Raw genomic sequence first — 27,464 nt, 5'->3', positions numbered from 1 at the left:
AGAGAGGGGGTGAGGGAACCTTCCCATTGTCTCAGGAATTGGGGAATCACCGTCTCAAAGGAATGGCCAGACTACCAGGAAAGGCAATCAGATAAGGCATTATCAGATAACCTGGCAGACAGGAAAAACAACAACATTCAAATTTCTGTTGTAGACCGCCTTTTCTGTGATGTAGGTATGATGTTTGTGGGGGGTGGTCTTGGGATTACACCCCTTCTGCGATGTATGTATGATGTATGGAGGGGTGGTCTTGAGCTCCAGGGCAGGGAATTCTTTGTTCAGGGTCCTCCTCTGTCCTCCTGCGTGTTAGGGGAGCACCCTGTTGCAACAGCTTTAATAAAAATCAGGCTTACTAGCTGCTTTGCTTCTCAATATTCTCTGGTTGGCCTCTGTTATTTTCTCCTACCGATAAGGAACCCACTTAAGGATCTGGGATAGGGGAAGAAGGGCAGATTTTGTTTACAACAGTGGAGGACAAAAACAATGTAAATAAGAATGGGGTTGCTCACTTACCATAGAATACAAACGGGGAGGGGCGGGAACTGAGTGGGAGGGGGAATGGAATGGTGTATCATGGCTAAGCACACATGTACAAGAGCCAATTGCCTAAGGTTGGTTGTGTTTCTTCATTTTTGTTTGTTTTGTCTTCTAATAATTCATAAAAGCTGATTGGCATAGTATGAAAAATAAAATGTGCCAGTAAACTCCCATCTGTCTGGTTCCCCTGTTTAACCCTATCAACAATGACATATACAGTATATATATATGCATATGTATGTTTGTAGGAACTAAAGCAAGAATGTGCATGCAAAATATTACGCCACAGAACAGATGGTTTGTAAAGTAGGCATCCAAATAGAATATTTTTGCTGTAAAGCTTCAACTGTTTGCAAGCAATGCTATGATTTCCCTTATATATAGGGCCCTGGAGAACTGGCTTCTTGCCAAAGGTCAGCTGCATGGCAGAAGAGAGTTGCTCAGGTCAGTGGTGGAGCTTCAAGCAGCACCACTTGGAATATTCATGGTATGAAATATTGCAGAATTTCATCAGGATGTCACAGGAGAATATGTACTGATTGGAAACGAAGCTGCATGATCACCCCACAGTGTTTGTGGGTCAAAATATAGCACTGAAAGCAGGATTGCAGATGACTGCCCCAATAGCTTCATAAGCAGAAACTATCATGGCACAAGCAATAATTTTGTGCTGTGGTTTGGATTCCACTGTCTAATTTATCTTTCAGTTGTTTGCTGCTTATGACTCTAAGATTTAATTAGAAAGAAACAAGATAAGAACTGCGACCTGTGTGTGGTGAACAGTATGTCTAATATTTGATTGAGGGCAATGCTTGGATTGCTGCAGCAGATGATTAATGTCTCATGCTAAAGAGAAAAAACATACTTTGGTGAGTTCATTTTACTCTTTTAAGAAAATGTTGTGTTTTTATTCCTTTGTGATACAGATTATATTTAATAGTGACTATAGAAATGGCTGATTGAAAGCAAGTATTTCTCCATGCCCCTGTCCCAGAAAAGAATCTGTAAGATGATGAAAAGCATGAAAAGGATAGAGAACTCTTTCCGCTTGTGTAGCTAATAGGAAAGAAGAACATGATAGAAAGTCTGATTATCAGCTGATCAAAAAGAGCTTGAGATAAAATCTTTGCGTATCTCCAAAATCAGTTACTGCTGTAAAATGTGAATGGATGGCAACAGATTTAATACTTTTTAATTGTCCTTGCACTCACATGGAATATATTTTGCATGCCTTGAGATGATCACATGCAGCCTTGGATAACGAAGCTTTCTGTCTAAGTAAATTCATTTTATGGTCTATGAGAACGATGACAACTGAGCTGCCTTGCATAAATGATTTACAAGGACAATCTTGACATCGTTGTTAACATACAAACGGGCATGCTGAACAGTAGTAAGACTTCAGACACAATCATATGCTACATCCAGTCTTACTTCGATTAGGCTTCACTGGAACTACCTGTTTGTGCTACCAAATCCAGATGCAGTTAAATATGGACATTATTTTAAAGCACATAAAGTGAAATGAAGTATTTCTGGATTTTTGTAAAACCCCTGAATAATGAGAAAAGTGTGATTTGCTTTCCTTTATTTACAAGGTTTAGCAAAGCCAATTTTTCATCATCATTGCTTATCTGCTGCTTTTGCATGGTGACCCATGCTTAAAGTGATTCACAGCATCATAAAAATGCACATAGTAAAATATAACATTTCAAGATATAACAAGAACAACAGTCATAGATTAATTAAAACATCTCATACTAAAAAACTGTACACTTTGATTAAACAATCCACTTAACAATTCATAATGAGGCCTAACAAAAGTAATACAAGAACATAGTCCAAAGAGTAGCAAAAATAACATTTCCCCCCAAGCTGAAAAGTCGCCCCCAGCAACTCCTAAACACCACCCCATTCTAATGACTTCTAAGCACCTTGAACATGATAAGCAGCATTTTTAGCTGAAGGTAGTCAGGACCCTGCCTTCCTGGGTCTGGTGGCAATGAACCAGAGCCAGAGCTACCATTGAGCCTTCCTGAGCCAGTTGCCTCAAGCAACACTCTGGAGCATGGGTAGGCAAACTAAGACCCGAGGGCCGGATCCGGACCAGTTGCCTTCTCAATCCAGCCCGTGGACAGTCTGGGAATTAGCGTGTTTTTACATGAGCAGAATGTGTCCTTTTATTTAAAATGCATCTCTGAGTTATTTGCGGGGCATAGGAATTCGTTCATCCCCCCCCCACAAAAAACTATAGTCTGTCCCCACAAGATCTGCGGGACAGTAGACCGGCCCCCTGCTGAAAAAGTTTGCTGACCCCTGCTCTGTAGGGATGGCAGATTTGGATCTGGATGCCATGCCCTGCCTCCTGTTGTAAATAAAAATATGCCCTTTTCCCTTATGGGGTATCCAAGAGCCCATATAGAGTCCTTACATAGGTTCCCTATTGGTAGGAGAAAATAACAGAGGCCAACCATAGAATATTGAGAAGCAAAGCAGCTAGTAAGCTTGATCTTTATTGATCTGTTGCAACAGGGTGCTCCCCTCACCCGCAGGAGAGGAAGAGGACCCAGAACAATGGCCTGCAAGGCCTTATAAAGACTATTGAAATTGCCACCCTGTAGATCAAGCCCACCCCAGAAACATTATGCATACATCATAGAAGGGGTGTAACCTAAGACCACCCCTCAGATACATCCCACCTACATCACAGAAATTTAAATGTTGTTTTTCTCTTGTCCTTGTTTATCTCCTGTCTGGCAGGTTACTTGATTGGATTTCCTGGGGAGCCTGGCCATTCTTTTGTAGTGGTAAAATACTTATTTCCTGAGCCAGGTCACAGGCTCACACCTTGTATCTTAAATGTGTCCTTAAGACAGGATTTGTGAGGAAAGAGACAATGGGGAGACTTTTCCATTTTGACCATGCAGAGAAACATTTGCTCAGTTTAGGAATAAAAATGGTTCCAGGTTGGCTTTCCTGTGCTGATCTATGTACGTGTGGTTATGAACGTTGCCATATATCTAAGACCATAAAATTCCTATCACATTATCCCCCCTTTGGGGCTAGAATTTTTCTTAAAAATTTTTGCCCCACAAATAATAACATCGTATGTTGTAAATGGATGCCTTTGTATAAATATATCATATAAAAATAACATATGTTGCATTCTGTTACTAAATTACTTGTGGCATTCTAGCTCTTGGGAGAAACATTTTCTCAATAGTGGCTATGCTTTACATTTAGCAGGAAGGTCCACTAATGACTGAAAAATGCAGTTTGCTTTTCCCCCCGCCATTTTTGTGTTCTCAGGTGTCAAGGTAGCTCTTCTGTGGTCTCACACCGGCATAGTGCTACAGCAACACATCCTGTCTGTTGAATCCCCTCGAGGCTTTCATTTAACCATGTCGCCTGGCACTCACCATAGCTGCCACAGGTTTGCACATATCATGAGAGAGATGTCTTTGCCTTGGCCTTTCTATGGGATTTTATTTTATTGGCGTTGGTCTTGCACTCATGGGAAGTTGCTCACTTGCACTTGAAGGACCAAAAAGCTAATTGCAGCCTGGATACACTTGCCCAATTCAAACTGAGTCCAATTTGAATTTATCTTGCCCCATGGTTCTCAACTCTTCAAACCAATCTGTTAAAAGAAAACCGTTCTTAAAAAGGGCACTTCTCCAAATAAGTCAATTTAACTCTATAAGGGATCATTCCTGCTAAACCAAAGAATATACACCTTCATGTATCTTAGAAGCTTCTCCTTGGTTAAGCGAGTTTTAGCACATTTTAAAATGGGTAGGGAAGGTTGGCATAGTGCCAGGTGGGACAATCTAAACATTGGACTATACAATAGCCTGGTCTATTAGAACGCATAAAATGTATGAGAATCCTCCACTGGGGTGTAAGGAATAAGACATTAAACATAAAAACAATTACACACAAAAATACCCCCCCCCTTTGTGGAAATAACACACTGTCAGACACATTTCAACATTCCTACATAACAACACATAATACAAAACAAACTAACACTGTCAGACACATTTCAACATTCCTACATAACAACACATAATACAAAACAAACTAATTAAGTATCAGTTGCATATCTTGACACAATTGTGATCTTTTACGTATGTATCTCTTGAATCCTGGAGCACAGAGGCTTGAGGTTCAAGTGAAAAAAATGTCCTTGCAATTCAACTCCACCCCCCTTTGTCAGCCCCACTCCCCCGTCAGTCTATATCCTTTGAAAGAGATAGCTGTGGGCATTTTGAAAACTCTGGTGTCTGTTGTTGCAGGTCTTGTGATGGTGAAGAACTGAGCTGAGGGGTTGTTGCTGCTTTTTCATCATTGCACATCTGTAGAAGTGATATCCTGTAAGGGGGCAGGGTTTTTTTGGGGGGGGGGGGACTTAAGACAGAGTTAGAAAAGGAAGCGGCAAAAGCCCCCCCCCAAATCTCCTTGAGTTATCTTAGCACGTTAAGCATTTTACTCATTTTAATATTATTATCACATTTTCATATAATTACTGTTATTATCTGCTAAGTTTGTTTGCTTTCCTTCAGTTAGTTTTTGTTGTTGTTTTTTCATATTATTAAATAAAAAATTACTCCACATGTATAGAAAGAGAACTGTAAAAAATACAACAAAGGTTAAAAAATGAAAAAGAAAGCAAAAAAAATAGATTACCATTCAGATGAAAACAGAGTTGACACAAAGACATCAGATTCAGAAAATAATTATTATTAAATAATACAAAGATATTATCAAAACCACACAGATTACTACTGGACTAAAAAATAATAATGGGAAAATAATGGAAAAAGGCTTAAAATTCAGCATGTGCTATCTGATAAGTAGAACTTGATGAAAATGACTTTCAACATGTGATGGACATGTCCCCAAAGTAAAACACACACACACACACACACACACACACACACACAATGACCTATGAGGAACCCAAAATAAATAAATGCTAAGACACACAAATTTTTTATTTTATTTTTTAAACCTGAAGTAACCTGAAGTAACCTGTTTTGGCATTCTAACAACCCAATGAAAAACAGATTTATAAATGAAAAACAGATTATTTGTAACCTTAAAAAGTGTCAAAGCCACAAAGAGAGGGAAATCAACTAATATAGCAGGGATTCAGACTTGTTTTGCTGAACAGAAAGAAAGTGACTGGCTTTAAGGGAAGAAGACAAAAAGAAATACAAATGGAATTACTTTTTATAGAGTATTTAAATCACTGTTTGCATCCCCTCATTATCATTTGTGCTGTGGGAGAAAAAAAGGGACAAACACTTTGTTAGTAGGGTTCACATATCCTGTTAAAAGGGAAAATTATTTCATGTGAGAAGTCTGTCAGGAAATGCTGTTCCTAAAATGCATAGGCATATACACAAACAAACAAAAACTCTTAAAAAAAAAATTAAATTCCATTGGGGAGGCGAACTACTCAAGAGAGGAACTCACAGTGGGAGTGCTTTGATATTTACCTGTGAAAAGAATTTGGCATGTTAGATTTGAAACTTGGCAACCTCTTGATTAAGTAGCCCTTGGAGCAAAAGACACATTAATGGTGATTTCCCTCAATGGTTCCAAGTTTTACATAAGGAAATTTGGATAGGTTTCTCCCTGCAAGCACACGCTCTGCAAACCTCCTCTCCCCCCTTCTTTCCCCCCTCCTTCCTCTCTCTCTCTCTCTCTCTCTTTTTTTAAAAGCTGATCTAGCCTCTGTGCATGTACAGAGTTCATGTCTCAGCAAACCTTTTATACTATTGAAAATGTTGCATGTTTTGGCTAAATTAGAATTTGAATAAGGGAAGTGAAGGGTAAGGAGTAGATTTTAAAAATAGGGTTAGATTTTAAAACAAAAAAGAGAAACTCAGCAATTCAAGTATTCACCAAAGCTAGCAATTTAAGTATTCACCCAAGCAAAGGGACTCCTTCCTTTATGTACAGGAAAGGGCTAATATCCCTCTGGCCATTCGCGGATCTGCCACGCCCTTATATATGGGGAAAAAATGGCCAGAGAGTCAGACTTCATAAGATTTTTAACATTCTGTCATTTCAGCCTTACCATTTGCAGACAAAATTTTCCTGCCCTTTATTTACAGGATTGGTCAAGGCTACTCTACTTGATTATATGAATTTGTATGTGCTTAAACTTTGAGTAGACTTTTAAGTCTGATTTTTGAAAATAATAGACAAAATGATAAACACTGTAATCACTTAAATGCCTGATATCACCAGTTCTGCTTCAAAACATCACAGCTTTCACCTCTCACCTTTAAAAAACAAAGAGCAAATCTGGGCTAAATTTCAACTCATCAGCCAAAAATTGGGAAAGTTGAAAGGGACCTGGGGTCATCTAGTCCAACCCTAAAATACAGGGTTCATAGCAAGATTTGTACTACCAGAAACACGCACATACTTATGTACACAGACACAACTGGGGAAGAGACCACAAGCCATGCGCCTATCACAAGCCATGCGCCTATCATGTACTAAGGAAGAGGAAAATAAAAGTACCCAACTTTATACAGAACCCTTTTAGCAGATCTTGAGACTAGTTTGAGTTTACTTCCTTAGACGTGCAAGTTCCTTAGAGTGCAAGTTCCTAGACAAATGATTTCCTAAAATAGGGAGAGGATCTCTTATAAAGCATAGTTAAAACAGCCATAGATTTGATTTAAAAGGAATACAAAAGTGACAATTTTTCCTGAACTTGCAGAGGAATAGTAAGCCTAATCTGAATTTGCAGAGGAATAGTAATCTATGCCTCCCCCTTTTGCAGTTTCCTTTAAAGGAAGCTTACTCGGGTGTAAAATTACCTGGCACAGAAGTAAGAAGAAAAAAACCCTGAAAGAGACAGAATGAAATAGGGGGGGGGGGCATTTTCTAAGAAAAGAGGCCAGGAAGTCTTATAGAGACTGATATCAGGAGCCTTACAATAACTCTTCTGTCCAACCAAAACAAAGTTAAAATTGGACTCAGATATTTTTCTTAGAAGGAAGACCATACTTTCATAGGCATATGCTTAATGAAGTACATACAAGGAGGAAGACTCTTTTGAGCCTCTCTCAAATAACAAACATTTACGGTATTTGTATATATATATATATATATAAAACATAACAAATAACAAACACTTCATTCTCATTTTTGTCTTGTTTAAGATTGATAAGGCCCAACATGGCTTTCTTAGATTTAAAATTTTGGAGCAAGCTTGCATTTTTATTTTAGATGGCACATTTAAGATAAGCAGCTGCTGGATGTTACCTAAGTACAATTTAAACACTGGAAAAATGTTTCTTAAACACAAATTGAAGGGGACTGTCAGAGTCCAGGCCAGAAATAAGCACCAACTGGGCTTCTTTCCCATCAGGAGTCTGCAGGTTCATTTCTTTTGATTGAGGTGCACCCATTTTAAGAATTTTAATAGCGCTAGCTTTTACTTTTATACTGCAGCCGGGGTTTTATCCCCACTTTTCAGGAAACACAATAAATAACCCACAGTAGACTCAATTTGGACAACTCCGAGAATTAGTACTGTGACACACCGCCGTTCGTCTGGCCTGACTTACTAGGCTGGTACAGCTGTTGGCCTTTCCTGGCTACTAAGCTAACAGTGCGGTCAGCGATCTCAAACCCCCCCTTTGGTCATTACTCAGCCAGGGAGCCCACAGCAACCTCCTGCCTCTTACAATCTAACCTGAGAGTTCCCTACTGGACGCTTGCGTAGCGCACTGCCAGATTGGGACTCAGAAATGACAAAGAAGGAAAGGAATCAGGTGCCCTTGCTTTCTCTGCTCACAGGTCATCTCTAACAAAGATCGCCATGGCAGAGGTGCGGCTGCACCTGGGAGTTATAGTTTTCAGTACAGAAGAAAAAGCACAACCTTTTTTCTGGGCAAAACTCCGAAGGAATAGGTCAGCATATAGACTGTAGAAGGGAAATGAAAGAAGTCACACACAACTTTTGCCTGGGCATACTCCGAAGGGCTAGGGCTGGTGTTGAAATCAAGGGGACAGAAAGGAGGAGAAGACAATTTTTAGATGAGGAAAAAAATAGAAAGTTTAGATTTGAAGGGAAAAGGAAGAGTTAAAGAATTTTGGTTGCTGTGGTTTAGAGAACCCAACCCACTACCCGTGTTTCCTACTTAATACTCACTTCCGCATGCGCTGTTCCTGGTGATCCCACGATCTCTTGACTGGTTGTTTAAGGCCGGCCTGATCAAGCGTTGCTTCCTCTGGTTAGCCCCGCTGAACCTCCAGTTATTTCCAGACCCTGGGATCGATGGAAGACTGGTTATTCCTCCTGGCAAACTGCCTGGTGCGCGCTGGATAACCAGTCCTTCCTCGCTTCCAGAATCCGGGTAACCAAAAGTCCCTTCATGCGTGGTCGCCATCTGTTGTAAATAAAAATATGCCCTTTTCCCTTATGGGGTATCCAAGAGCCCATATAGAGTCCTTACATAGGTTCCCTATTGGTAGGAGAAAATAACAGAGGCCAACCATAGAATATTGAGAAGCAAAGCAGCTAGTAAGCTTGATCTTTATTGATCTGTTGCAACAGGGTGCTCCCCTCACCCGCAGGAGAGGAAGAGGACCCAGAACAATGGCCTGCAAGGCCTTATAAAGACTATTGAAATTGCCACCCTGTAGATCAAGCCCACCCCAGAAACATTATGCATACATCATAGAAGGGGTGTAACCTAAGACCACCCCTCAGATACATCCCACCTACATCACAGAAATTTAAATGTTGTTTTTCTCTTGTCCTTGTTTATCTCCTGTCTGGCAGGTTACTTGATTGGATTTCCTGGGGAGCCTGGCCATTCTTTTGTAGTGGTAAAATACTTATTTCCTGAGCCAGGTCACAGGCTCACACCTTGTATCTTAAATGTGTCCTTAAGACAGGATTTGTGAGGAAAGAGACAATGGGGAGACTTTTCCATTTTGACCATGCAGAGAAACATTTGCTCAGTTTAGGAATAAAAATGGTTCCAGGTTGGCTTTCCTGTGCTGATCTATGTACGTGTGGTTATGAACGTTGCCATATATCTAAGACCATAAAATTCCTATCACACTCCTGCCTGTTTGCTTGCGGTGGCAGATACTTCCTTCTCTCTGGGGCAGTTTCCTTATATTCACACATATCTTTCTATCCTCCCTCCAAATAAACACACTTCCTCTTTCCTTACCACTGAGCAAGCTCTCTCTTGCCTTTGCGCCATGGCTTCCTATCTGGAGGCTGAAGCTGCTCTCTTGCCAAGTTGGGAGTCTGCTTGTCAGGAGGCAACTGGGCACGCAGCATAATACTTGAGTGGGACTTTGTGGGTTAGTGGTTTGATAGGAAGACATTATGAAATGGGGAGGGGAAATGCTGTTGTGAAGAAATGGGGATGAAATGAAGAAGGAAAACGTAGGTGGGGAGGGAAAGCACTCCATGCTCCTCCCTCCCCACCTGTGTTTTCCTTCTCTGTTTCATTCACCATGCTTCACTACAGTGAAAAGTGCATTTACTCAATGGAATTTGCTTTCTCCTTTTTTGCTATCTTAACATTTTTCGGTAGTAGAAAGAGGCAATACTTGTGACATCTGATGCAGAGACAGTACTGGAAAGTTCAGAAACTGAATCCAGATGATTAAAGTGAAGCCTGGTTAATAGATATACTTGTCAGTCTTTGTTACTGCTTTGGAGTTCAAATTACAACTCAGAGATATAAGAGAGCAGCACAGGCATCAAGAAACTGACAACAACACTCAGTGCAAGTTAAATGCCTATGTTTACATCAGGCACGAGGGTTAGCAGATGATTTTGTTTGTCTTTCTGCCTCACTTACAAGTTGGAGCCTGACTACACACTTCAAGCAAATACATGTGACAAAGCCCTTGATATACACGATATCATTTTCAAAAAGAATAGCAGCTTGAAAGGGGCAATATTAAATAAAAGGAAACCACCTCTCACTGTTTCTCTTCCAAAAAGATGTACAGCTGCTTCCCACATGGATTCAAAATGTTATTCATTCATGTTTTAACTGTGGAAGGGCAGGAATTGCTTATTTGGAGTGCAGAACCATCAGAAAGGGAAAGGTGACCTGAGCCCCTTTCCCACCCCTTCCATTCAAAATCATCCTTCATGACACCTATGAATATTGATTCATGTAGCCCAGTGTTGTCTGCTCTGACGAGAAATGGGCTTGGATGTCTCACCAAGAGGCCATTTTCAGCAATTGAGATTCTTTAATTAGAGATGGGACTGAACCTAACTTGGGACTTAGGCTGCACAGTGCTGTAGTGGAGCAGGGACTCATTCCCCACCACCACCACAGCAGATAATAACATCTGCTGGAGCAGTATTTGGTAATTGTTGTCAGTTTGGAGGGTGGTGTGTCTAGGTGCTTGATCCCTTCATGAAGTAGCCTAGTCTGATTGGCCTAAGGCAGGTCACGCCACAGATTTCATGGCTAATCAGGGATGGCAACCCAGGCCTCCTCAGCCAAAGTCTGACATGCTGACCGCTATTCCATGATTGCCAGCAGTTCCTAATAAATTGGTTATTGTGCTATTTATTATGCTAGGTAAAAGTTGGGGATATAAAGATATGCTTTTTTAAAAGTGTGTGTGTGTGTGTGTGTGTGTGTGTGTGTGAGTTCCTTAAGCCGACATTTTTTCCTGCAATATCTTCTTTAATGAATTCTATTGCTATCTGATTTGCAGAGTTTAACAGCCAGTTTTAGAAGCGTTCAAAATGACAAAGTGGAGGGTGTTTCTAGCTCAGCCTTTGGATTCCATGACAAAATAAAGGAAGGGTACGCAATAAAATAAAGAAACGAAATATGGAGCAACACAGCTGCCTGCATTTTTGAATTCCTCTTGGGGCATGGCTAGGGACTCTCATGTGGTATTGCTATAGGGGCAGCCACGATGAGCTCCTGCTCTTCACGATCTACCATGACAACACTGTTCTTTTCCAGCTCAGTACCAGTATCCAGAGGTATAGCTTGAGCCCTGAAGTTGTTTCTTTTTTTAAAAAAATGAGTTCCACTACCCATGTCTGCATGCCCCGTGTCATCTCCTCAAAAGGTAGCATAGCCAGGGCTTAGTTAAACTGATATTTATACTCTGCTTTTTTTTGAAGAGAATAATCACAGTGTTCCACAATAAAAATAATGAAATATAATGCATGTTCCTACTCTGGATGCAGTGTCAACTGGGTCCAGTATGGTCAAAGACTGACCAGGACTGGTGCCATCCCCTCCACCTCCTGCCCCTTCCTTCTTCTTCCTGCTTACCTCTGCCGGTGGAGGGAAGCTAACATCACTGCCAGTGTGGCGCTCACTCTTCTGCCCAAAAACATTAAAGTGGGCAGAAATGCATCTAGCAGAAAACCCCAAAATGAGGTGTTCTGCGGTGGAACTGAACTAACTCCATTGCCATCATGTGACTGCATTGACCCCAATCCAGGCCAAATTCCTGGCACAGCTATCTGCTTGCCCCCAACCTTCCACCTACATATGTGGCAGTGGCCCCACCATCCTGTTAAGCCCTGCCAGGCAGCGGCCAAGTTTGGATGATGCCCTAATTATATAGAGGTAAAGGGACGCAGGTGGTGCTGTGGCCTAAACCACTGAACCTCTTGGGCTTGCTGATCGGAAGGTCGGTGGTTCAAAGCCACACAACAGGGTGAGCTCCTGTTGCTCTGTCCCAGCTCCTGCCAACCTAGCAGTTTGAAAGTGCAAGTAGATAAATAGGAATTGCTGTGGTGAGAAGGTAAACAGCATTTCTGTGTGCTCTGGCACTTGTCACAGTCCTCCGTGTGCCAGAAGTGGTTTAGTCATGCTGGCTACATGACCCGGAAAGCTGTCTGTGGACAAACACTGATTCCCTTGGCCTGAAAAGTGAGATGAGCGCCACACCCCATAGTTGCCTTTGAATGGACTTAACCGTCATGGGCTCCTTACCTAATTATGCAAAATACATCCAAGCATTAAGTAATGTCAGTAGAAAAAGAAAACCAGAGATTCATGTCAATTGACTACAGCAGCCAGCTGGCATTTTGTACGACGTGTAGTAACATTCTCTGAGCAGGGAGAAATGGAGATTTCAGAAGCTGTTAGGAACATAGGAAGCCAGACCACTGGTCCATTTAGTTGAGTATTGTGTATTGGCTTGTCAGGGTTTAAGGCAAGTTTCTCTTCCTCTCCTACCTGGAGATGCTGGGGACTGAACCTGGGACCTTCTGCATGTATAGGAGATGTTCTTCCACTGAGCTATAGCCATTGTATTGTATTAAGATAAATGGCTCTTCCTAACTCACTACCTGGCTAGTCCATGGGGGCATAGAATTGGAAGCCTCCCCACACATGAAATTATCTAGTTACAAACACGGCACAACTAGAGGGTGGGAGTGAAATGTCCAGGGGGAAGAGGGGAAAATAGCAGTGCATGTTACTTTTTAAAGGCAACGAAGCCTATCTTCCAAGTGTTCTGCATTTCATCCAAGTGTTCAATATTTTGACAAGCCCTGTCACTAAGGGAAGAAATTTTCCGAGCTCCCATATGGTAACTACCACATTATTTTAAGATAACAGCTGTTATATTCTATCACATAAAAACACTTTCAGCAACTAGTCAACAACCCTATTTTCAAGTTGTAAACGAATAAATCTTATAAACATTATTTTCACATTGTTTGCCAGCAAGCCCCCATGTTCTGAAATTCCATATTGATAAAATATGGTCAAAATGCCATTGAGAAAATCCTATCCATTGTTGTTATTAATGTTTTGCTCATTTATCTTGATCACTGATTAGGAGGTTCTCCCAAAGTGGGGATTATGGAGCATGAATGGCTCACACTTCAACTTATTTCTAATTAAGTTACTTGTGCTATGCTCCATGTAGATGGAATGGACATTTAAAGTTTTTAAATTTTAGTCAAAGCCCTATAAGGTACTCTGTTTTTGAGGAGATTTCACCCCTCCCATATCCAAGAATCTGCTGATGTTCTCTGCTGATTCTCCAGAGAGGATGGGCAGTTTCTGCTCTCTACTTATTCCGCTCCAGCCTCACATCAAAGTGTCGGGGGGAGAGAGAGAGAGACTGAGTGTTAGAGAGAGATTGTGTGTATAGATAAGGTTGCTGCTAAGAGCAGCTGCAGACACTCAGTGCAGTTCAGCATTCATTTATGTTTAGACCTCATTTAGCTCTGTATATAGTTGTGTATTATAGTTGTAGATAGAATAAAGAAGATATTCTACAGAGCTGCTCTCCAAGTCGTTTATGCTCTGCTATACTCTGCTATACTCTGCTGTGCGAGAACTGTCATCTTGTGGGAGTGAATCCGGTGCTCACAACTCTAAGCTGTGAGTCCACAGCACTTTTACCTGTTCCTGTGCAGAAGGTGGTCTCTGGAAGTGCTACCCAGCTCGCCTAGCCCATTCGGGCTAAAGTGGATGAGTCCAGTTGGTGACACTGGCTCAAGGGCAGTGCTGACAGTTTTCTTTTAAAAACAACAACAACAAAACTCAGTGGTTGCAGCATTTATGGATAAGAAACCATTGAAGTTGTGCCCTATTATTTATTAGTTTTTCCAAAGTCGGTAGAAATCAAGTCTATGTTGTTAAACCTAATATTGATTTGCCATCATGACTGATTCTTAGCAAAACCAGTTCGACATCAAGCCACTGAACTGATGGAAGATTGATTGCAAAACCACTCCTCAAAGAACAACCTATAGATGACAAACACAAGAGCCCTCTGCACCACGTCCTCCAGGGTCTGAGGTCTGTCGCCCCTGGCAAGTTCATCCTTTATGGGGCCGCTGAGACCCTCCCAGAACAAATCTCTTACAGGTTTGCAGTCTTTTTCCCAGCCCAACACAGTCAGTAACGCGAAAAATCGGGAATGATACTGACGCACAGTGGCTTTGCCTTGCCGCAGTCCATGTACTTCCCTGCGCGCAAGATCAAGATCCACGGTTGACTGGAAACAAGCATCCATCGCTTTAATAAATTCATCAGAATTGCGGCGGGCAGGGCCATCTTCGCGCCACAAATTGCGCAACCACGCTCTAGCTTCCCCATGCAAATGAGAAACAATAAATCCCACTTTCTCCTCCTCATCTTTAAAGTCATTACGAAGCAAATGCAGTGCATACAAGACGTCTGCTCTGAAACTTGGGTAGTGCTTCAGGTTCCCATCGAAGTGGGTGACTAGACTGCCCCCCCGCCTTCCAAGTCCAATTCCCTCCGATCTGGACCCTGGGAACCCTTCCCTGCTTGCACGCTCCCACCTTGTTTGCAGGTCTTGGCAGCGCTTCTCCATTTCGTCATTCTTCTTCTGAGATGCAATGACTGCAGCGGTGAGTTCGGTAACTGCAGTCCGCAGCGTTGTCAGCTGTTCCTCCGCACTCATGGCCGTTACCGTTCGTGAGCTTTGCAAAAAAAAATCTTGCGTTCTCTGAGAGGGGACTTACTGTCAGAGCCATCCGAGGTCCCAGCTCACAAGAGACCAAAGTCCAGTCCGGGTTATATACAAAAGCTTTTATTGAAGAACATTCTTGGTTTTACATCCGAGCTCCGTGGCTCTACGTCTGTTACCCTTAGACCGCTGAAGTCCCCTCTGAGTCAGTCCCGCCTCTACACCAGTTTAAGAGGCTTGTGCTGGACCACCTCTTCCTCTCCTTTCTTTTCCGCAGGGTCTTTCTGCTCCCCTGTGTTCTCTCCCTCCGGGACTCCCCAGAGGCTGAATCCTCTGACGCCTGCTCCCCCCTCCTTCGCGCTTTGGGACCAGGCTCCTCCCCAGGACTCTCCTCACTTCCGCGCGCCTCCACATTTGAACTTGGCGCGCGTACGTTGCTTCTGACCTTCCTTTTGACAGTTACACTGCTCTCGGTACTACTCTCCGCCCCTTCCGGCAGGACGTCTTGCGCTGATCTCCTTCCCCCCTCTGCTCCCTGTTCTGCTGCTTCTGACACACTGGTAACTCCACCCCCTTCACTCCGTTCCGGCGGAGAAGCCGGTCCCGACTTCCAACTCCCACTGGGAGTTCCCCCTTCGTTCCCCTGCTCCTGACTGCTTCCCCCTCTAGCTCCCCTTGGCCTGACCAGGGGGGCTCCTCTTTGGGAGTCCTCCGATTCACTGGACGGACTCATGGACAACCTCGGGTCATTGTCATCCTCTTCCTCGTCGTCCTGGGATCCTTCCCCCTCGCTCTCTGTCTCCTCCCTCACCTGCGCCTCTCTCCCTGAACCCCTGACATCCACCCCCCCTCGAAGCCCCCCCTTCCCCCCTCCCGCCCATCGGGTGCAGGTTGTGGGAGCTGCAGCTCTTCGGAGGTAGATGCAGGATACAGTTCGTCTACTTCAATGTCCTCTGCTTGCAGCTCGGTGTATGAGTGTTCGAATTCGGGTTCTTCACCCAAAGTGTTCTCAGCTCCCTCTTCCATTGCCACTTCGTCTGGTGCTGCCGGCCAAGGTCCCGTCAGCCATTTCCTGCGCCAGTCTTCCTCTGGTTGCTCGTCCCACCAATAAGAGGGTTCTGTGTCCACCCCCGAGCACGATCCCCTGGGCGGGCTGGATTCTGGCGTTCTCTCCTCGGCGGAAGAAAAGCCCCGGAAAGTACTGTCTGAAAGTGTGGGCGTAAAGAGCCAGTCATCAAAGTACTCGGCTGGCATGGGTCTATGCGGGAAAAGGGCATGGAACTCGTCTTTTAGAAGAGGTTCGTCTAAAGCGTAGTCCGGCACCCAACTGTTGGCACTGGTCGGAGTACCCTCTCTGGCTAGAAAGTATTCTACCCCCTCTTCCCCCCATCTCGAGTCCAGGATTTCTGTGACCTCGTTGAGTGGTTCGGCCCTAGGCGCCCCCTCCCTTTCGGGCGACTCTGTGCGTGGGTCCGGTACTGTTTCAGACTCCTGAAACCTGTGCGGGGTCTTGTAGGGAGTGAGCACCGACCTATGAAAGACCGGGTGCACTCTGGAACCTTCGGGGAGAGCCAGTCGAAAAGCTACAGGGTTGATCCTAGCCTCCACCTGGTACGGCCCCAGCTGCTTGTGCCCTAGTTTCTTCTTAGCCAACGACTTGGCTGGCATCGCTTGGGCCGCTAACCATACCCAGTCCCCCACCTGGATGTCCTCCCCCACTCTCCTGTTTTTGTCCGCCTGCACCTTATATGCTTGTTTGGCTAGCTCCAAATGTCTCCGCAGCTCTTCGTGCACCTCCTGCAGTTCTGCTGCAAACTGGTCGGCCTCTTGCGGCACCCCCTCTCCCAGTGCTACGAAACCCGGGAAGGTTCTGGGATGACGACCATTGTTCGCGAAGAACGGCGTCACCCCCGTCGACGCGTGCTTCGTGTTGTTATAGGCAAACTCTGCCATCGGCAGGTAGTCCACCCAAGCTGCGGGTCGCTGATTGGCGTAACATCTCAGGTACTGCTGCATGATCGCGTTGACCCTCTCAGCTTGGCCGTTGGTTTGTGGATGTCTCGCCGACGCTAGGTTGATCTTGACGTGCAGGATACCTAGAAGCTTCTGCCAAAAATTGGAAACAAACTGGCGCCCCCTGTCGGACAGGATGGACTGCGGCAGCCCATGCACCCTGAACACGTGATCGATGAAGAGTTTGGCAGTCTGTTCCGCCGTCGCCACCTTTGCGCATGGAATGAAGTGCGCCATCTTGGTGAACAGGTCCACTACCACCAGTACCGCCGTCTTCCCTCTGGAGCTGGGCAGGTCAGTAACGAAGTCCAATGCTACCCTCTCCCACGGTTGCTGTGGTGTCTCCAGCGGTTCCAGCAACCCCGCTGGCTTCTGGTGTACTGGCTTGGACCTTTGACAAGTGTCACACCTGGCGACGTAATCCGCTACCTCTCCACGCATCCGGGGCCACCAAAAGTCCCTTGCCACCAGTTCCATTGTCTTCTCCTTGCCGAAATGGCCCGCACTGGGGGCGTCGTGCAACTGCTGCAGAACCTTTGCGCGGAGCTCGTCGCTTGGTACGTAGAGGGCACCTTTGCGAGTTAACAGCCCGTCGCGTAATTGGAACTCATCGTCTCTCTGCGAACCCCTGCGCAGCTCCTCCATCTTGGATTGTGCGAACTGATCTACTTGCAACGCGCGTCGCACCGCGTCCAGGTCGACTGCGATGGCAGCGCACGCCCACGCCTGCGGTGCGAAAATGTGCTTGGCCGCTACTGGCGCCGCTTCATTGAGATATTGCGGTTTTCTGGAAAGTGCATCGGCTATAACGTTGGAGTCCCCTGGGATGTACTCTATCCTGAAGTCGAAATCCGCGAAGAATTCCGCCCAGCGCATGTGTCTTTGGCTCTGGAGCTTCGCCGTGCGCCAATACTCTAAGTTCTTGTGATCCGTGCGGACCTGTACTGTGTGCTTGGCTCCTATGAGGAAGTGTCGCCACGCTTTGAAAGCTGCGTGAATGGCTAACAGCTCCCTGTCCCATATGGTGTAGTTTTGCTCCGCCTTGCTGAGCTTTCGGGAGTAAAAGGCACCGGGTCTCCAATTCCCTTGCGAATCTTCTTGCAGGAGTACGGCTCCAACCGCTCTGTCTGACGCGTCGGTTTCTACTCGCATGGGCCTGCCTGGATTCACGTGCAGCAGCTGCTCCTCGGAGGCGAAGAGGCTTTTAAGCTTCCGAAAAGAGCGCTCCGCCTGTTCCATCCAAACAAACTTCTTCTTCTTGGAACTGAGAGTGTCCGTGATCGCTGCCGTCTCCTTTGCAAAACCTCTGATGAATTTGCGGTAGAAATTGGCGAAACCGACGAATCTCTGGACTTCCTTCCGATTGCGGGGGCTCTTCCAGTCCAACACCGCGCGGACCTTGACGCTGTCCATGGCCAGCCCCTTGTCGGACAGCTTGTAGCCGAGGAAATCCACCTCCGTCACATCAAACTGGCACTTCTCTAACTTGGCGTAGAGCCTGTGTTCCCGTAGTCTCTGCAGGACCTCCTTTACGTCCCTCTCATGAGCTTCCTGCGATTCCGAAAAGATCAGGATGTCGTCGAGAAAACACACACATTTCTTGTAGAGGAGTCCCGCTAGCACGTGATGCATAAAGGCTTGGAAGACGTGAGATCCATTTTGGAGACCAAACGGCATAACTCTGTATTCATACGTGCCCAGAGGCGTGAACATGGCCGTCTTCCACTCATCGCCCTCCCGGATGCGTATGAGGTTATACGCTCCACGCAGATCCAACTTGGTGAAGATCTTCCCTTTCCGCACGGTCGCTAGGAGATCATCAATCTTGGGCATGGGAAAGGCCTTGGGCTTGGTCATAGAATTGATGGCCCTATAATCCACAATGAGTCTTTTCTGGGGCGTGTCCTTCTTCACAAAAAACACAGGACTGCCCCCCACTGCTTTAGATTCCCGGATGAATCCACGCTTCAAATTATGCTCTATGAACTCTCTGAGTTCCTGCATCTCGTCCTCAGACATGGAATACAGCTTCGCAGTCGGCAGCTGCGCCCCCGGCAACAGGTCGATCGCACAATCATAAGGTCTGTGGGGCGGCAACCGGTCAGCTTCCTTCTCGCAGAAAACCTCCAGGAACCCCTCGTACTTGCGAGGTACTGCCTGCACCATGCCAAGTCGCAGCTGCTGCTCAGCCCCCTCCTCCTGGCAGGACTGGATGCAATGTTGAGCACAGTACGATGAGCAAAAGGTGATCTGACGTTGGTACCACGCTACAGCAGGACTGTGTCTCTCCAGCCAACTCATGCCTAATACTATAGGCGTGTCAGACAGGTGGGTGACATTGAAGCTAATGACTTCTCGATGATCTCCAATCCGCATCACCATGGGAGGTGTCTGTTGCACAACTTGCCCTCCTAGCAATTTCCTGCCATCCACCGTGACTACGTTCAGAGGCGTTGTTGCGGGCAGAAGCGCTATGCGATGCTGCTTGACGAATTGCATCCCCACGAAATCCGCGTTGCTCCCAGAATCGATGGTGATGGGTACTTCTAGGGTGGTTCCATTAGGCAACTGAAGTGTTGCAGTGAGCTGCACCGCTGGCTTGGGTGGTAAAGGGTCTGTGGGTCGCAAAGGCGCTGGGGACTGCTCTATAGACTCGCCTGGCTGAGCCCCAGCAATTCTGCTTCCAGCCAGGCACTGTCGTTTCCCTGAGGTTGCTCTTCTTGGATCACTTCTGCTGCTACTGTTGCTAAAGCTGCAGTGTGCTTCTGGAGCCTCTGGGGGCACTCTTTCACCATGTGCTGTGCACTGTCACAGATGTAACACTTCCTGGTCCCTCTAGGAGGCTTCGCCTTTACTGCACCGGAAGCTGGGGCTCTGGCTGGTGCTTGAGCCCTAGCACCACCAATTTCCATCGGCTCCTCTCCCTGCCTCACCAGAGGCGAGGGATGTGCCTGGCCGAAGTCCCTGGGGATGAAAGTAGGCGACCTTGCTGGTGCACACGCCTGGCGTCCTTCCTCATTGTGCCAAGGACGTTCCTCGTGTCGTATCCCTATCGCAAGAGCCCTCTGCACCACGTCCTCCAGGGTCTGAGGTCTGTCGCCCCTGGCAAGTTCATCCTTTATGGGGCCGCTGAGACCCTCCCAGAACAAATCTCTCACAGGTTTGCAGTCTTTTTCCCAGCCCAACACAGTCAGTAACGCGAAAAATCGGGAATGATACTGACGCACAGTGGCTTTGCCTTGCCGCAGTCCATGTACTTCCCTGCGCGCAAGATCAAGATCCACGGTTGACTGGAAACAAGCATCCATCGCTTTAATAAATTCATCAGAATTGCGGCGGGCAGGGCCATCTTCGCGCCACAAATTGCGCAACCACGCTCTAGCTTCCCCATGCAAATGAGAAACAATAAATCCCACTTTCTCCTCCTCATCTTTAAAGTCATTACGAAGCAAATGCAGTGCATACAAGACGTCTGCTCTGAAACTTGGGTAGTGCTTCAGGTTCCCATCGAAGTGGGTGACTAGACTGCCCCCCCGCCTTCCAAGTCCAATTCCCTCCGATCTGGACCCTGGGAACCCTTCCCTGCTTGCACGCTCCCACCTTGTTTGCAGGTCTTGGCAGCGCTTCTCCATTTCGTCATTCTTCTTCTGAGATGCAATGACTGCAGCGGTGAGTTCGGTAACTGCAGTCCGCAGCGTTGTCAGCTGTTCCTCCGCACTCATGGCCGTTACCGTTCGTGAGCTTTGCAAAAAAAAATCTTGCGTTCTCTGAGAGGGGACTTACTGTCAGAGCCACCCGAGGTCCCAGCTCACAAGAGACCAAAGTCCAGTCCGGGTTATATACAAAAGCTTTTATTGAAGAACATTCTTGGTTTTACATCCGAGCTCCGTGGCTCTACGTCTGTTACCCTTAGACCGCTGAAGTCCCCTCTGAGTCAGTCCCGCCTCTACACCAGTTTAAGAGGCTTGTGCTGGACCACCTCTTCCTCTCCTTTCTTTTCCGCAGGGTCTTTCTGCTCCCCTGTGTTCTCTCCCTCCGGGACTCCCCAGAGGCTGAATCCTCTGACGCCTGCTCCCCCCTCCTTCGCGCTTTGGGACCAGGCTCCTCCCCAGGACTCTCCTCACTTCCGCGCGCCTCCACATTTGAACTTGGCGCGCGTACGTTGCTTCTGACCTTCCTTTTGACAGTTACACTGCTCTCGGTACTACTCTCCGCCCCTTCCGGCAGGACGTCTTGCGCTGATCTCCTTCCCCCCTCTGCTCCCTGTTCTGCTGCTTCTGACACACTGGTAACTCCACCCCCTTCACTCCGTTCCGGCGGAGAAGCCGGTCCCGACTTCCAACTCCCACTGGGAGTTCCCCCTTCGTTCCCCTGCTCCTGACTGCTTCCCCCTCTAGCTCCCCTTGGCCTGACCAGGGGGGCTCCTCTTTGGGAGTCCTCCGATTCACTGGACGGACTCATGGACAACCTCGGGTCATTGTCATCCTCTTCCTCGTCGTCCTGGGATCCTTCCCCCTCGCTCTCTGTCTCCTCCCTCACCTGCGCCTCTCTCCCTGAACCCCTGACAGTTGTGTTAAATTATTTTTCGCTGCAAAATAAAACCATTTGGCCAATGACCTTGGATGACGGGAGCTGCAGTTGTTGTTAGTGGTGGTGTTTTATTAGACATATACTACCCTTCATCATAAGATAGCAGGGCAATTCAGAGACACCTGAAGGTTCAAGGGTTCCCCAACGTTCCCTGAGTCTAGAGAGCCAAAGAGTTTGCATTAGGCAGCTTCCTTTTCTACACTTTCAACACTTTAGTTAGGCGCTGAAACCTTGGAGTGTCATAGCCAGAGTGAGTAAATAATAATAATGGACTATATGGACCTGTGTTCAGGCTCAGTAAGCAGCTTCAGATATTCCCCACATTCCCCCCTGTCGAATTTTTCATATGCATTAATATTCAAGTGAATATATGCCACTAACCAATGTTTTTGTTTATATTGCGTAGTTTTATTTCCCTGTTGGAAATGTACAGATAAATGGGAACTAAGGAAAAGTAGGAGAGAGATGGATTCTTTTAAAAACAGGAAAGCTTGAGTCTTTCGTTTTTTCAAGTGTTCATTACAGTGGTACCTTGGGTTAAGTACTTAATTTGTCCCAGAGGTCCGTACTTAACCTGAAACTGTTCTTAACCTGAAGCACCACTTTAGCTTATGGGGCCTCCTGCTGCTGCCGCGCCGCTGAAGCACGATTTCTGTTCTCATCCTGAAGCAAAGTTCTTAATCTGAAGCACTATTTCTGGGTTAGCAGAGTCTGTAGCCTGAAGCGTATGTAACCTGAAGCGTATGTAACCTGAGGTACCACTGTACATTTATATGCTACCCCATCCTGTGGAGATCAGATCAAGTAGTACAGGTGAGAGCTGAGAGCAGAGTGGAGACCAAAGGTGGTCAAACCCTAGAAGGAGCATGACATGTCCAGAGGTACTACCCCCACCCTAACACCCCATACACCCCATTTCACATAGTAAAAGATGCCTTATAAACAGGTTTCAATAAAGCTGTTTACTGTATCAGCAGGTTCAGGCTTTTGCATGAAGATCTTCCATCTTTGGAGAAGGAACAGACTCCACACCTTATGCCTGACTGGCTGCACGGGTTGTGAGTTCTCTGGAAGTACTTGTTCCACAAATCTGATCTGAGAGCAGAGCAGATAGCAATGCCTAGTCTAGGAGCAATACAGGATCATTCCTGGCACACAGGTTGTTTCTTGGGCAGGAAAGATTTTACTCTGGTTCAGGGATATTCAGAAAAGGGGATGTGATCGTGATATACACTGTTACATACACATTAAAATCAAAACAAAACAGGAGGTCGCCATTGAAGCCATTCCTATACTGTATTCTTCTGATTGTTGGACATTCCATTTATAATTGGCTCAGTTCGTTTTTTGCGCTTAATAGTAGTTGTAATCCTGCTCATGACTCCCATCTGTCTGTTCAAATTTCTCATGTACCAAATAATGTCTGAGGAACCGGAGCTTAGAGTTTTAGCTATCACATGATACAGAGTCCCATGCCTCTTAATCAGAGCATCAAGTGATTAATTCAGCGTGCTTCTCATTTCCTGCCTCAGCCTGCTTCCTACAACTTGAGGCGGCAGCCTAGGTTCACTTCAAAGCTTGCCGTCAACATTTCTGCAGCTGGTGTGGTTTTGTTGCCCTTTTCAGCTTGCCTCAGTCCCAAGATAAATTGCAAAGTTTTCTCTTGAGGGTTTTCACAGAAGAGCTGCACAACAACATGGCCATACATTTATTCAGGATGGAGAGGAAACTGAACAGGTTTCCCTCCGAGCTTGAAACCAGGACAGTCACCTCAAAGGTCTACAGTTTAATTTGTTACAAACCGCAGTGTCACAAGATCCTAATAATTAAAGTTTGGGGAGTGCTTTAATTATTCTGGAATCCATGCTCTAGGGTACACTGTAGCTGGGTCTGAAAGCAACTACAGTGGTACCTTGGAAGTCGAATGGAATCCGTTCCAGAAGTCCATTTGATTTCCAAAACATTCGGAAGCCGCGCAAACCGGAACAATCACTTCCAGGTTTGAGGTATTCAGGATCCGAAGTATGACTGTATAATCTTTCCCCAACCTGGTGTATTCCAACTGTTTTGGACTATAATTCCCATGAGCCTCAGCTATCAGGACCATGCTGTCAGGGGCTGATGTGAGTTGTATTCCAAAACAACTGGAGGGCACCAGGTTTGTGAAGCCTGCTCTATACTATTATTTGTGCTGGCTTCTTTTGCTACAAGGATAAGGAATCTGTGGCCTAGCAGATGCTGCTGGACTCCAACTCTCATCAGCTCCAGGCAGCATGGCCAACGGCCATGGATGATGGGAGTTGTAGTCCAGCAACATTTGAAGGCCGCAGACTCTCAATGCCTACTTTACTATGTTCAGTTCAAGCTCCCTCTATTTACTTTTTGTCAGTTCAGTTCCTTCCTTTCTCTTCTTTCACTTTCTCCGTCTGCTTGTTCACTTCTCTTGAATACCACAAACCTTTTTTTAAGCCCAAGATTTCCACCTCTGGTTCTCACATACATGCCATTTCCTATGTTGTCAATTTTTCTCCATCCGTTACCACAGAATGAAAAGAAGAGCCCTGCCGGAACAGACCCAGGGCCTTTCTATTAGTCCAGCACCATGTTTCCCACAGTGTTCAGCCAGATGTGTAGGAGAAGCCCACAGGCTTCTCACACACCCATTTCACATGAGCGAAATATCACGATCAAGAGAGCAAGTGTAGTATAACAGCTAGAGTGTTGAACATTGGGTTCAAATCCCCACCTGGCCCTGAAACTCTCTGGGTGACCTTGTGCCATTATTATCTTTCCCCACACACTGGCAGGGGAGCATTTAGGGCTGTGCAAGCAGTGCACATGCACTGGGTGCTGAGCTGCGGGGCTGCAGTCTCAAAGCTTGGTAAGTGAGACTTTGAGAAGGAGACGTGAAGCTCTGATGGGCCTAGAGTTCGCCCTCCTCCTTCCCAAAGCCTAGTTAGCACTCTCCCAGGTGGTCCGTTTGCATATTTGTATGCCTTCTAAGACTATAAGACTGTTTTAATCTTTGTAAGATGCCCATTTTCTTTTTGGGGTGCATAATATTGTTTTGCAGGAATTGTTGCCTTCTGTAGTCCTCCCTGCCATCTCAGTTTTAAGGGTGTTTTCTGTGTCCTTTTTCTCTTTTTTACTGAAACTGATATTTTCAGATTTAATAATTTCAGTGATGCAGTGACCACCTTGTGGGGCTCCTTTTCCAAAGATGAGCGCCTAGTTCCTTCACGTGCAATTCTTTGAGAGGTAAATACATGTGAAGCATATATATATATATATATATATATATATATATATATATATATATATTTGAAATCTTTCTTTACAGTACAAAAATGTTTTAAACGTCAGGCAGAATATTGCTTTAAGAGCTGTTCTCTTTTGGGTACAGTTTGATTGCTTTTATCTTGGGATGTTTCATCCTGTTTGGCTTGTCTTATATACTTCCTGTACATGGTAGAAAAGCAACTAACTACCGGTAATCAATTTATGAATATTGCATTACAAAAGACTCACATTGACTTTAATGGGCTTTAGCTAAACATCCTTTAGCTATGCCTCTTCCCTTGCATGAACTGGAGTCTGGCAATGTATTCATAAACGTCTGCCAACATTCATCTTGGAAATAAAATCACATGGATAATATTTTCATAGATTCTGGATTCTGGAACACCAGACTTTGAGTAAATAGACGCCCAGGCTGCCTCTTTCCCTAGTGTGTGTATACATGTGGCCTTTTGTAGTTTGCTTTCTTGCACAGGATTCTTCCCTCTATTTATACACCAAGTATTTAATTGTGAAATCCTTGCTGTGAATCAAGAGCAGCTTTAGGATTTGTGGGGCCCATTGCAGGAAGAAGGGAAGCTGCTGCTTTTCAGTAGACAGAACAAGAAGCGGTTAAAGTTGCCTGAAGCCATTACAGAGCTTCGCCAGTCAGATGACCTCCTTATTCAGCATTTGTCCTAATTTGGTTGCAGAAAGCTTAGGCAGTGGTTAGACTATCTCCGGTCATTATTGACGGTCATTATTGAATATTTGTTCTGATTTGTTTACAGAGCGGTTATACAACAAAAAGCCTTCATTGTGATCTGTTTGTAGATATTTACATGACTTCCTGTTAATCTATCGTTTATTCCAGTTTTCAGTGGATTTCTCCATCGCTTTCCTAAATGCAAAAGCGTTTTTTAAAAGCGGATTTGTTGCACTAGGACAGTACAGTGTTTTGATTCACTTTAGTTGCACAAACTTAAATTCCCAGTGTATGGTTGAACCCCTTCCTGGAACTATCAGTTTACTATTGGAGTACATTGATGCTGCAGGGTGAGCTGAACAGGGTTGCTAGAACCTACTGGGGACAGCTAAATGCAGAAAGACCTAACAAGTAAAATTAAAACTGAGAGTGAGAAAAGAGTATAAGATATGACCATGAAATAGCTCTGCTAAATTTGCCAAATTGAGTTCAATGTATCTGTGTGATGTGATTAATTTAGACCTCTGCTAAGGCTACAGTATAACCAAAGCAATGCTTAGAAGAGGACAGAAAGGAAGATACACAGGAAATAGGAGTGCATTTGGGTACCTGTGTTGCATATGATGGATACCTAAACTAAATGAATAGAACACAGCAGTGGAGTAGGTCTGGATAAAGACAGCTATAACTTCAATGCAAACAATTAGATTGTCATGTGTTAATGCTATACAATCTGCCAAATTGCTTGCTTAAGTAAGCTTCTGTACCCATTCTCGCTAAGGGCTTTGTTTTGTGTTTAAGGTGTATTTGCTCAGTTGAGCATGCAAAAAAAACAACAACCAGCCAGCATCACCAGAAAAACTGAAGAGGCTGTGCAGCTGGCAGCTTTTATGACATCAGTCATCATCTGAGAGAACTGCAGCTGAAATCAGTCAGCACAAATAGGAGGTGCTGAAGGCAGCTGGTATTAACAAAGCATGCACTGGAAAGCAAAGCCTCCCCACCCAACCCCCACCCAGCAAAAAATAATAATTATCGCTGCAGACGACTCATATACAGAAAACAGAATAAAAACTGGCTCATGTTTCTCTGTCAGCCTTCCCTTTCCTGCAGTAGTGTCCCAGAACGTTTTTATACAGGATGGGGTTAGCCATGGTCATAATACAGGCAACCAGGGTATCTACAGTGGAGTTGCCATATCTGTATTAAAGAGAATGATATGTGATTATTTCCCCTCGCCTACATTCTAATATGTGCATAATAAGTGCTGAAAGATTCTAAAAAATAAATTTCTAATGGTATGTATTTATAATCAAGGCAAAAGAATGCTTACAGGGACTAGCCATGGAAGTTCTAGATTATTGACTACAATTGAGACTAGGGTTACATAGTGACCATATCACAGTTCCTGCTTGTTTTTCACTTAACTGAAGCATTCCCCCCCCTTTCCTGTTCTTTGTCCAATCACCCTTGGTTCACAGACCTTGCAGGAAAAAGGGGGAATGGTTTTGATCTTCCAATTGTAATATTGATATTGTTGCATGCCACCCCAATCTCCAAGCGGTGCAGGACTCCAGGAGTTCCAGATGCTTATCCAAGATCTGGTTTCCTTGGAATGAGGGATTGTAGAGGCTGTGGTGCCCTTATGATATACGGTTTATTTACACATATATACAACATGATGGTGGGACTCCATCATGAACACATCAAGAGTCTGGGTTCGCCCATAGTCAAAGCCTTGACTTCAAGCAGAAATCAAGCATGGCTCTGCCTTTCTGGCTTCTTCCTGCTTCTAGCCCAGCTTTCACAAAAACTCACTGGCTTTTGTCTTTCTCATTACCAATCAGATGAGGGAGCCAGCCCCCCGCCCCCATTTTCCCTATGGCACAGAGCTACTACC

General features: G+C 45.2%; 1 long non-coding RNA gene across 1 annotated transcript; it reads left to right on the top strand.

The window, feature by feature from the left end:
• The first annotated feature begins 1,198 nt into the window (after positions 1-1,198).
• LOC310841670 lies at positions 1,199-26,590 on the top strand. Its single transcript, XR_014562675.1, has 3 exons — positions 1,199-1,406; positions 24,750-24,840; positions 26,366-26,590. It is a non-coding gene; the product is annotated as an uncharacterized lncRNA (long non-coding RNA).
• The last annotated feature ends 874 nt before the right edge of the window (positions 26,591-27,464 follow it).

Source organism: Podarcis gaigeae (genome assembly GCF_964106915.1).
Source record: "Podarcis gaigeae genome assembly, chromosome: 3".
Taxonomy (NCBI): domain Eukaryota; kingdom Metazoa; phylum Chordata; class Lepidosauria; order Squamata; family Lacertidae; genus Podarcis; species Podarcis gaigeae.
The sequence above is the reverse complement of the archived record's forward strand: the minus strand, read 5'-3'. Positions and strand labels throughout refer to the sequence as shown.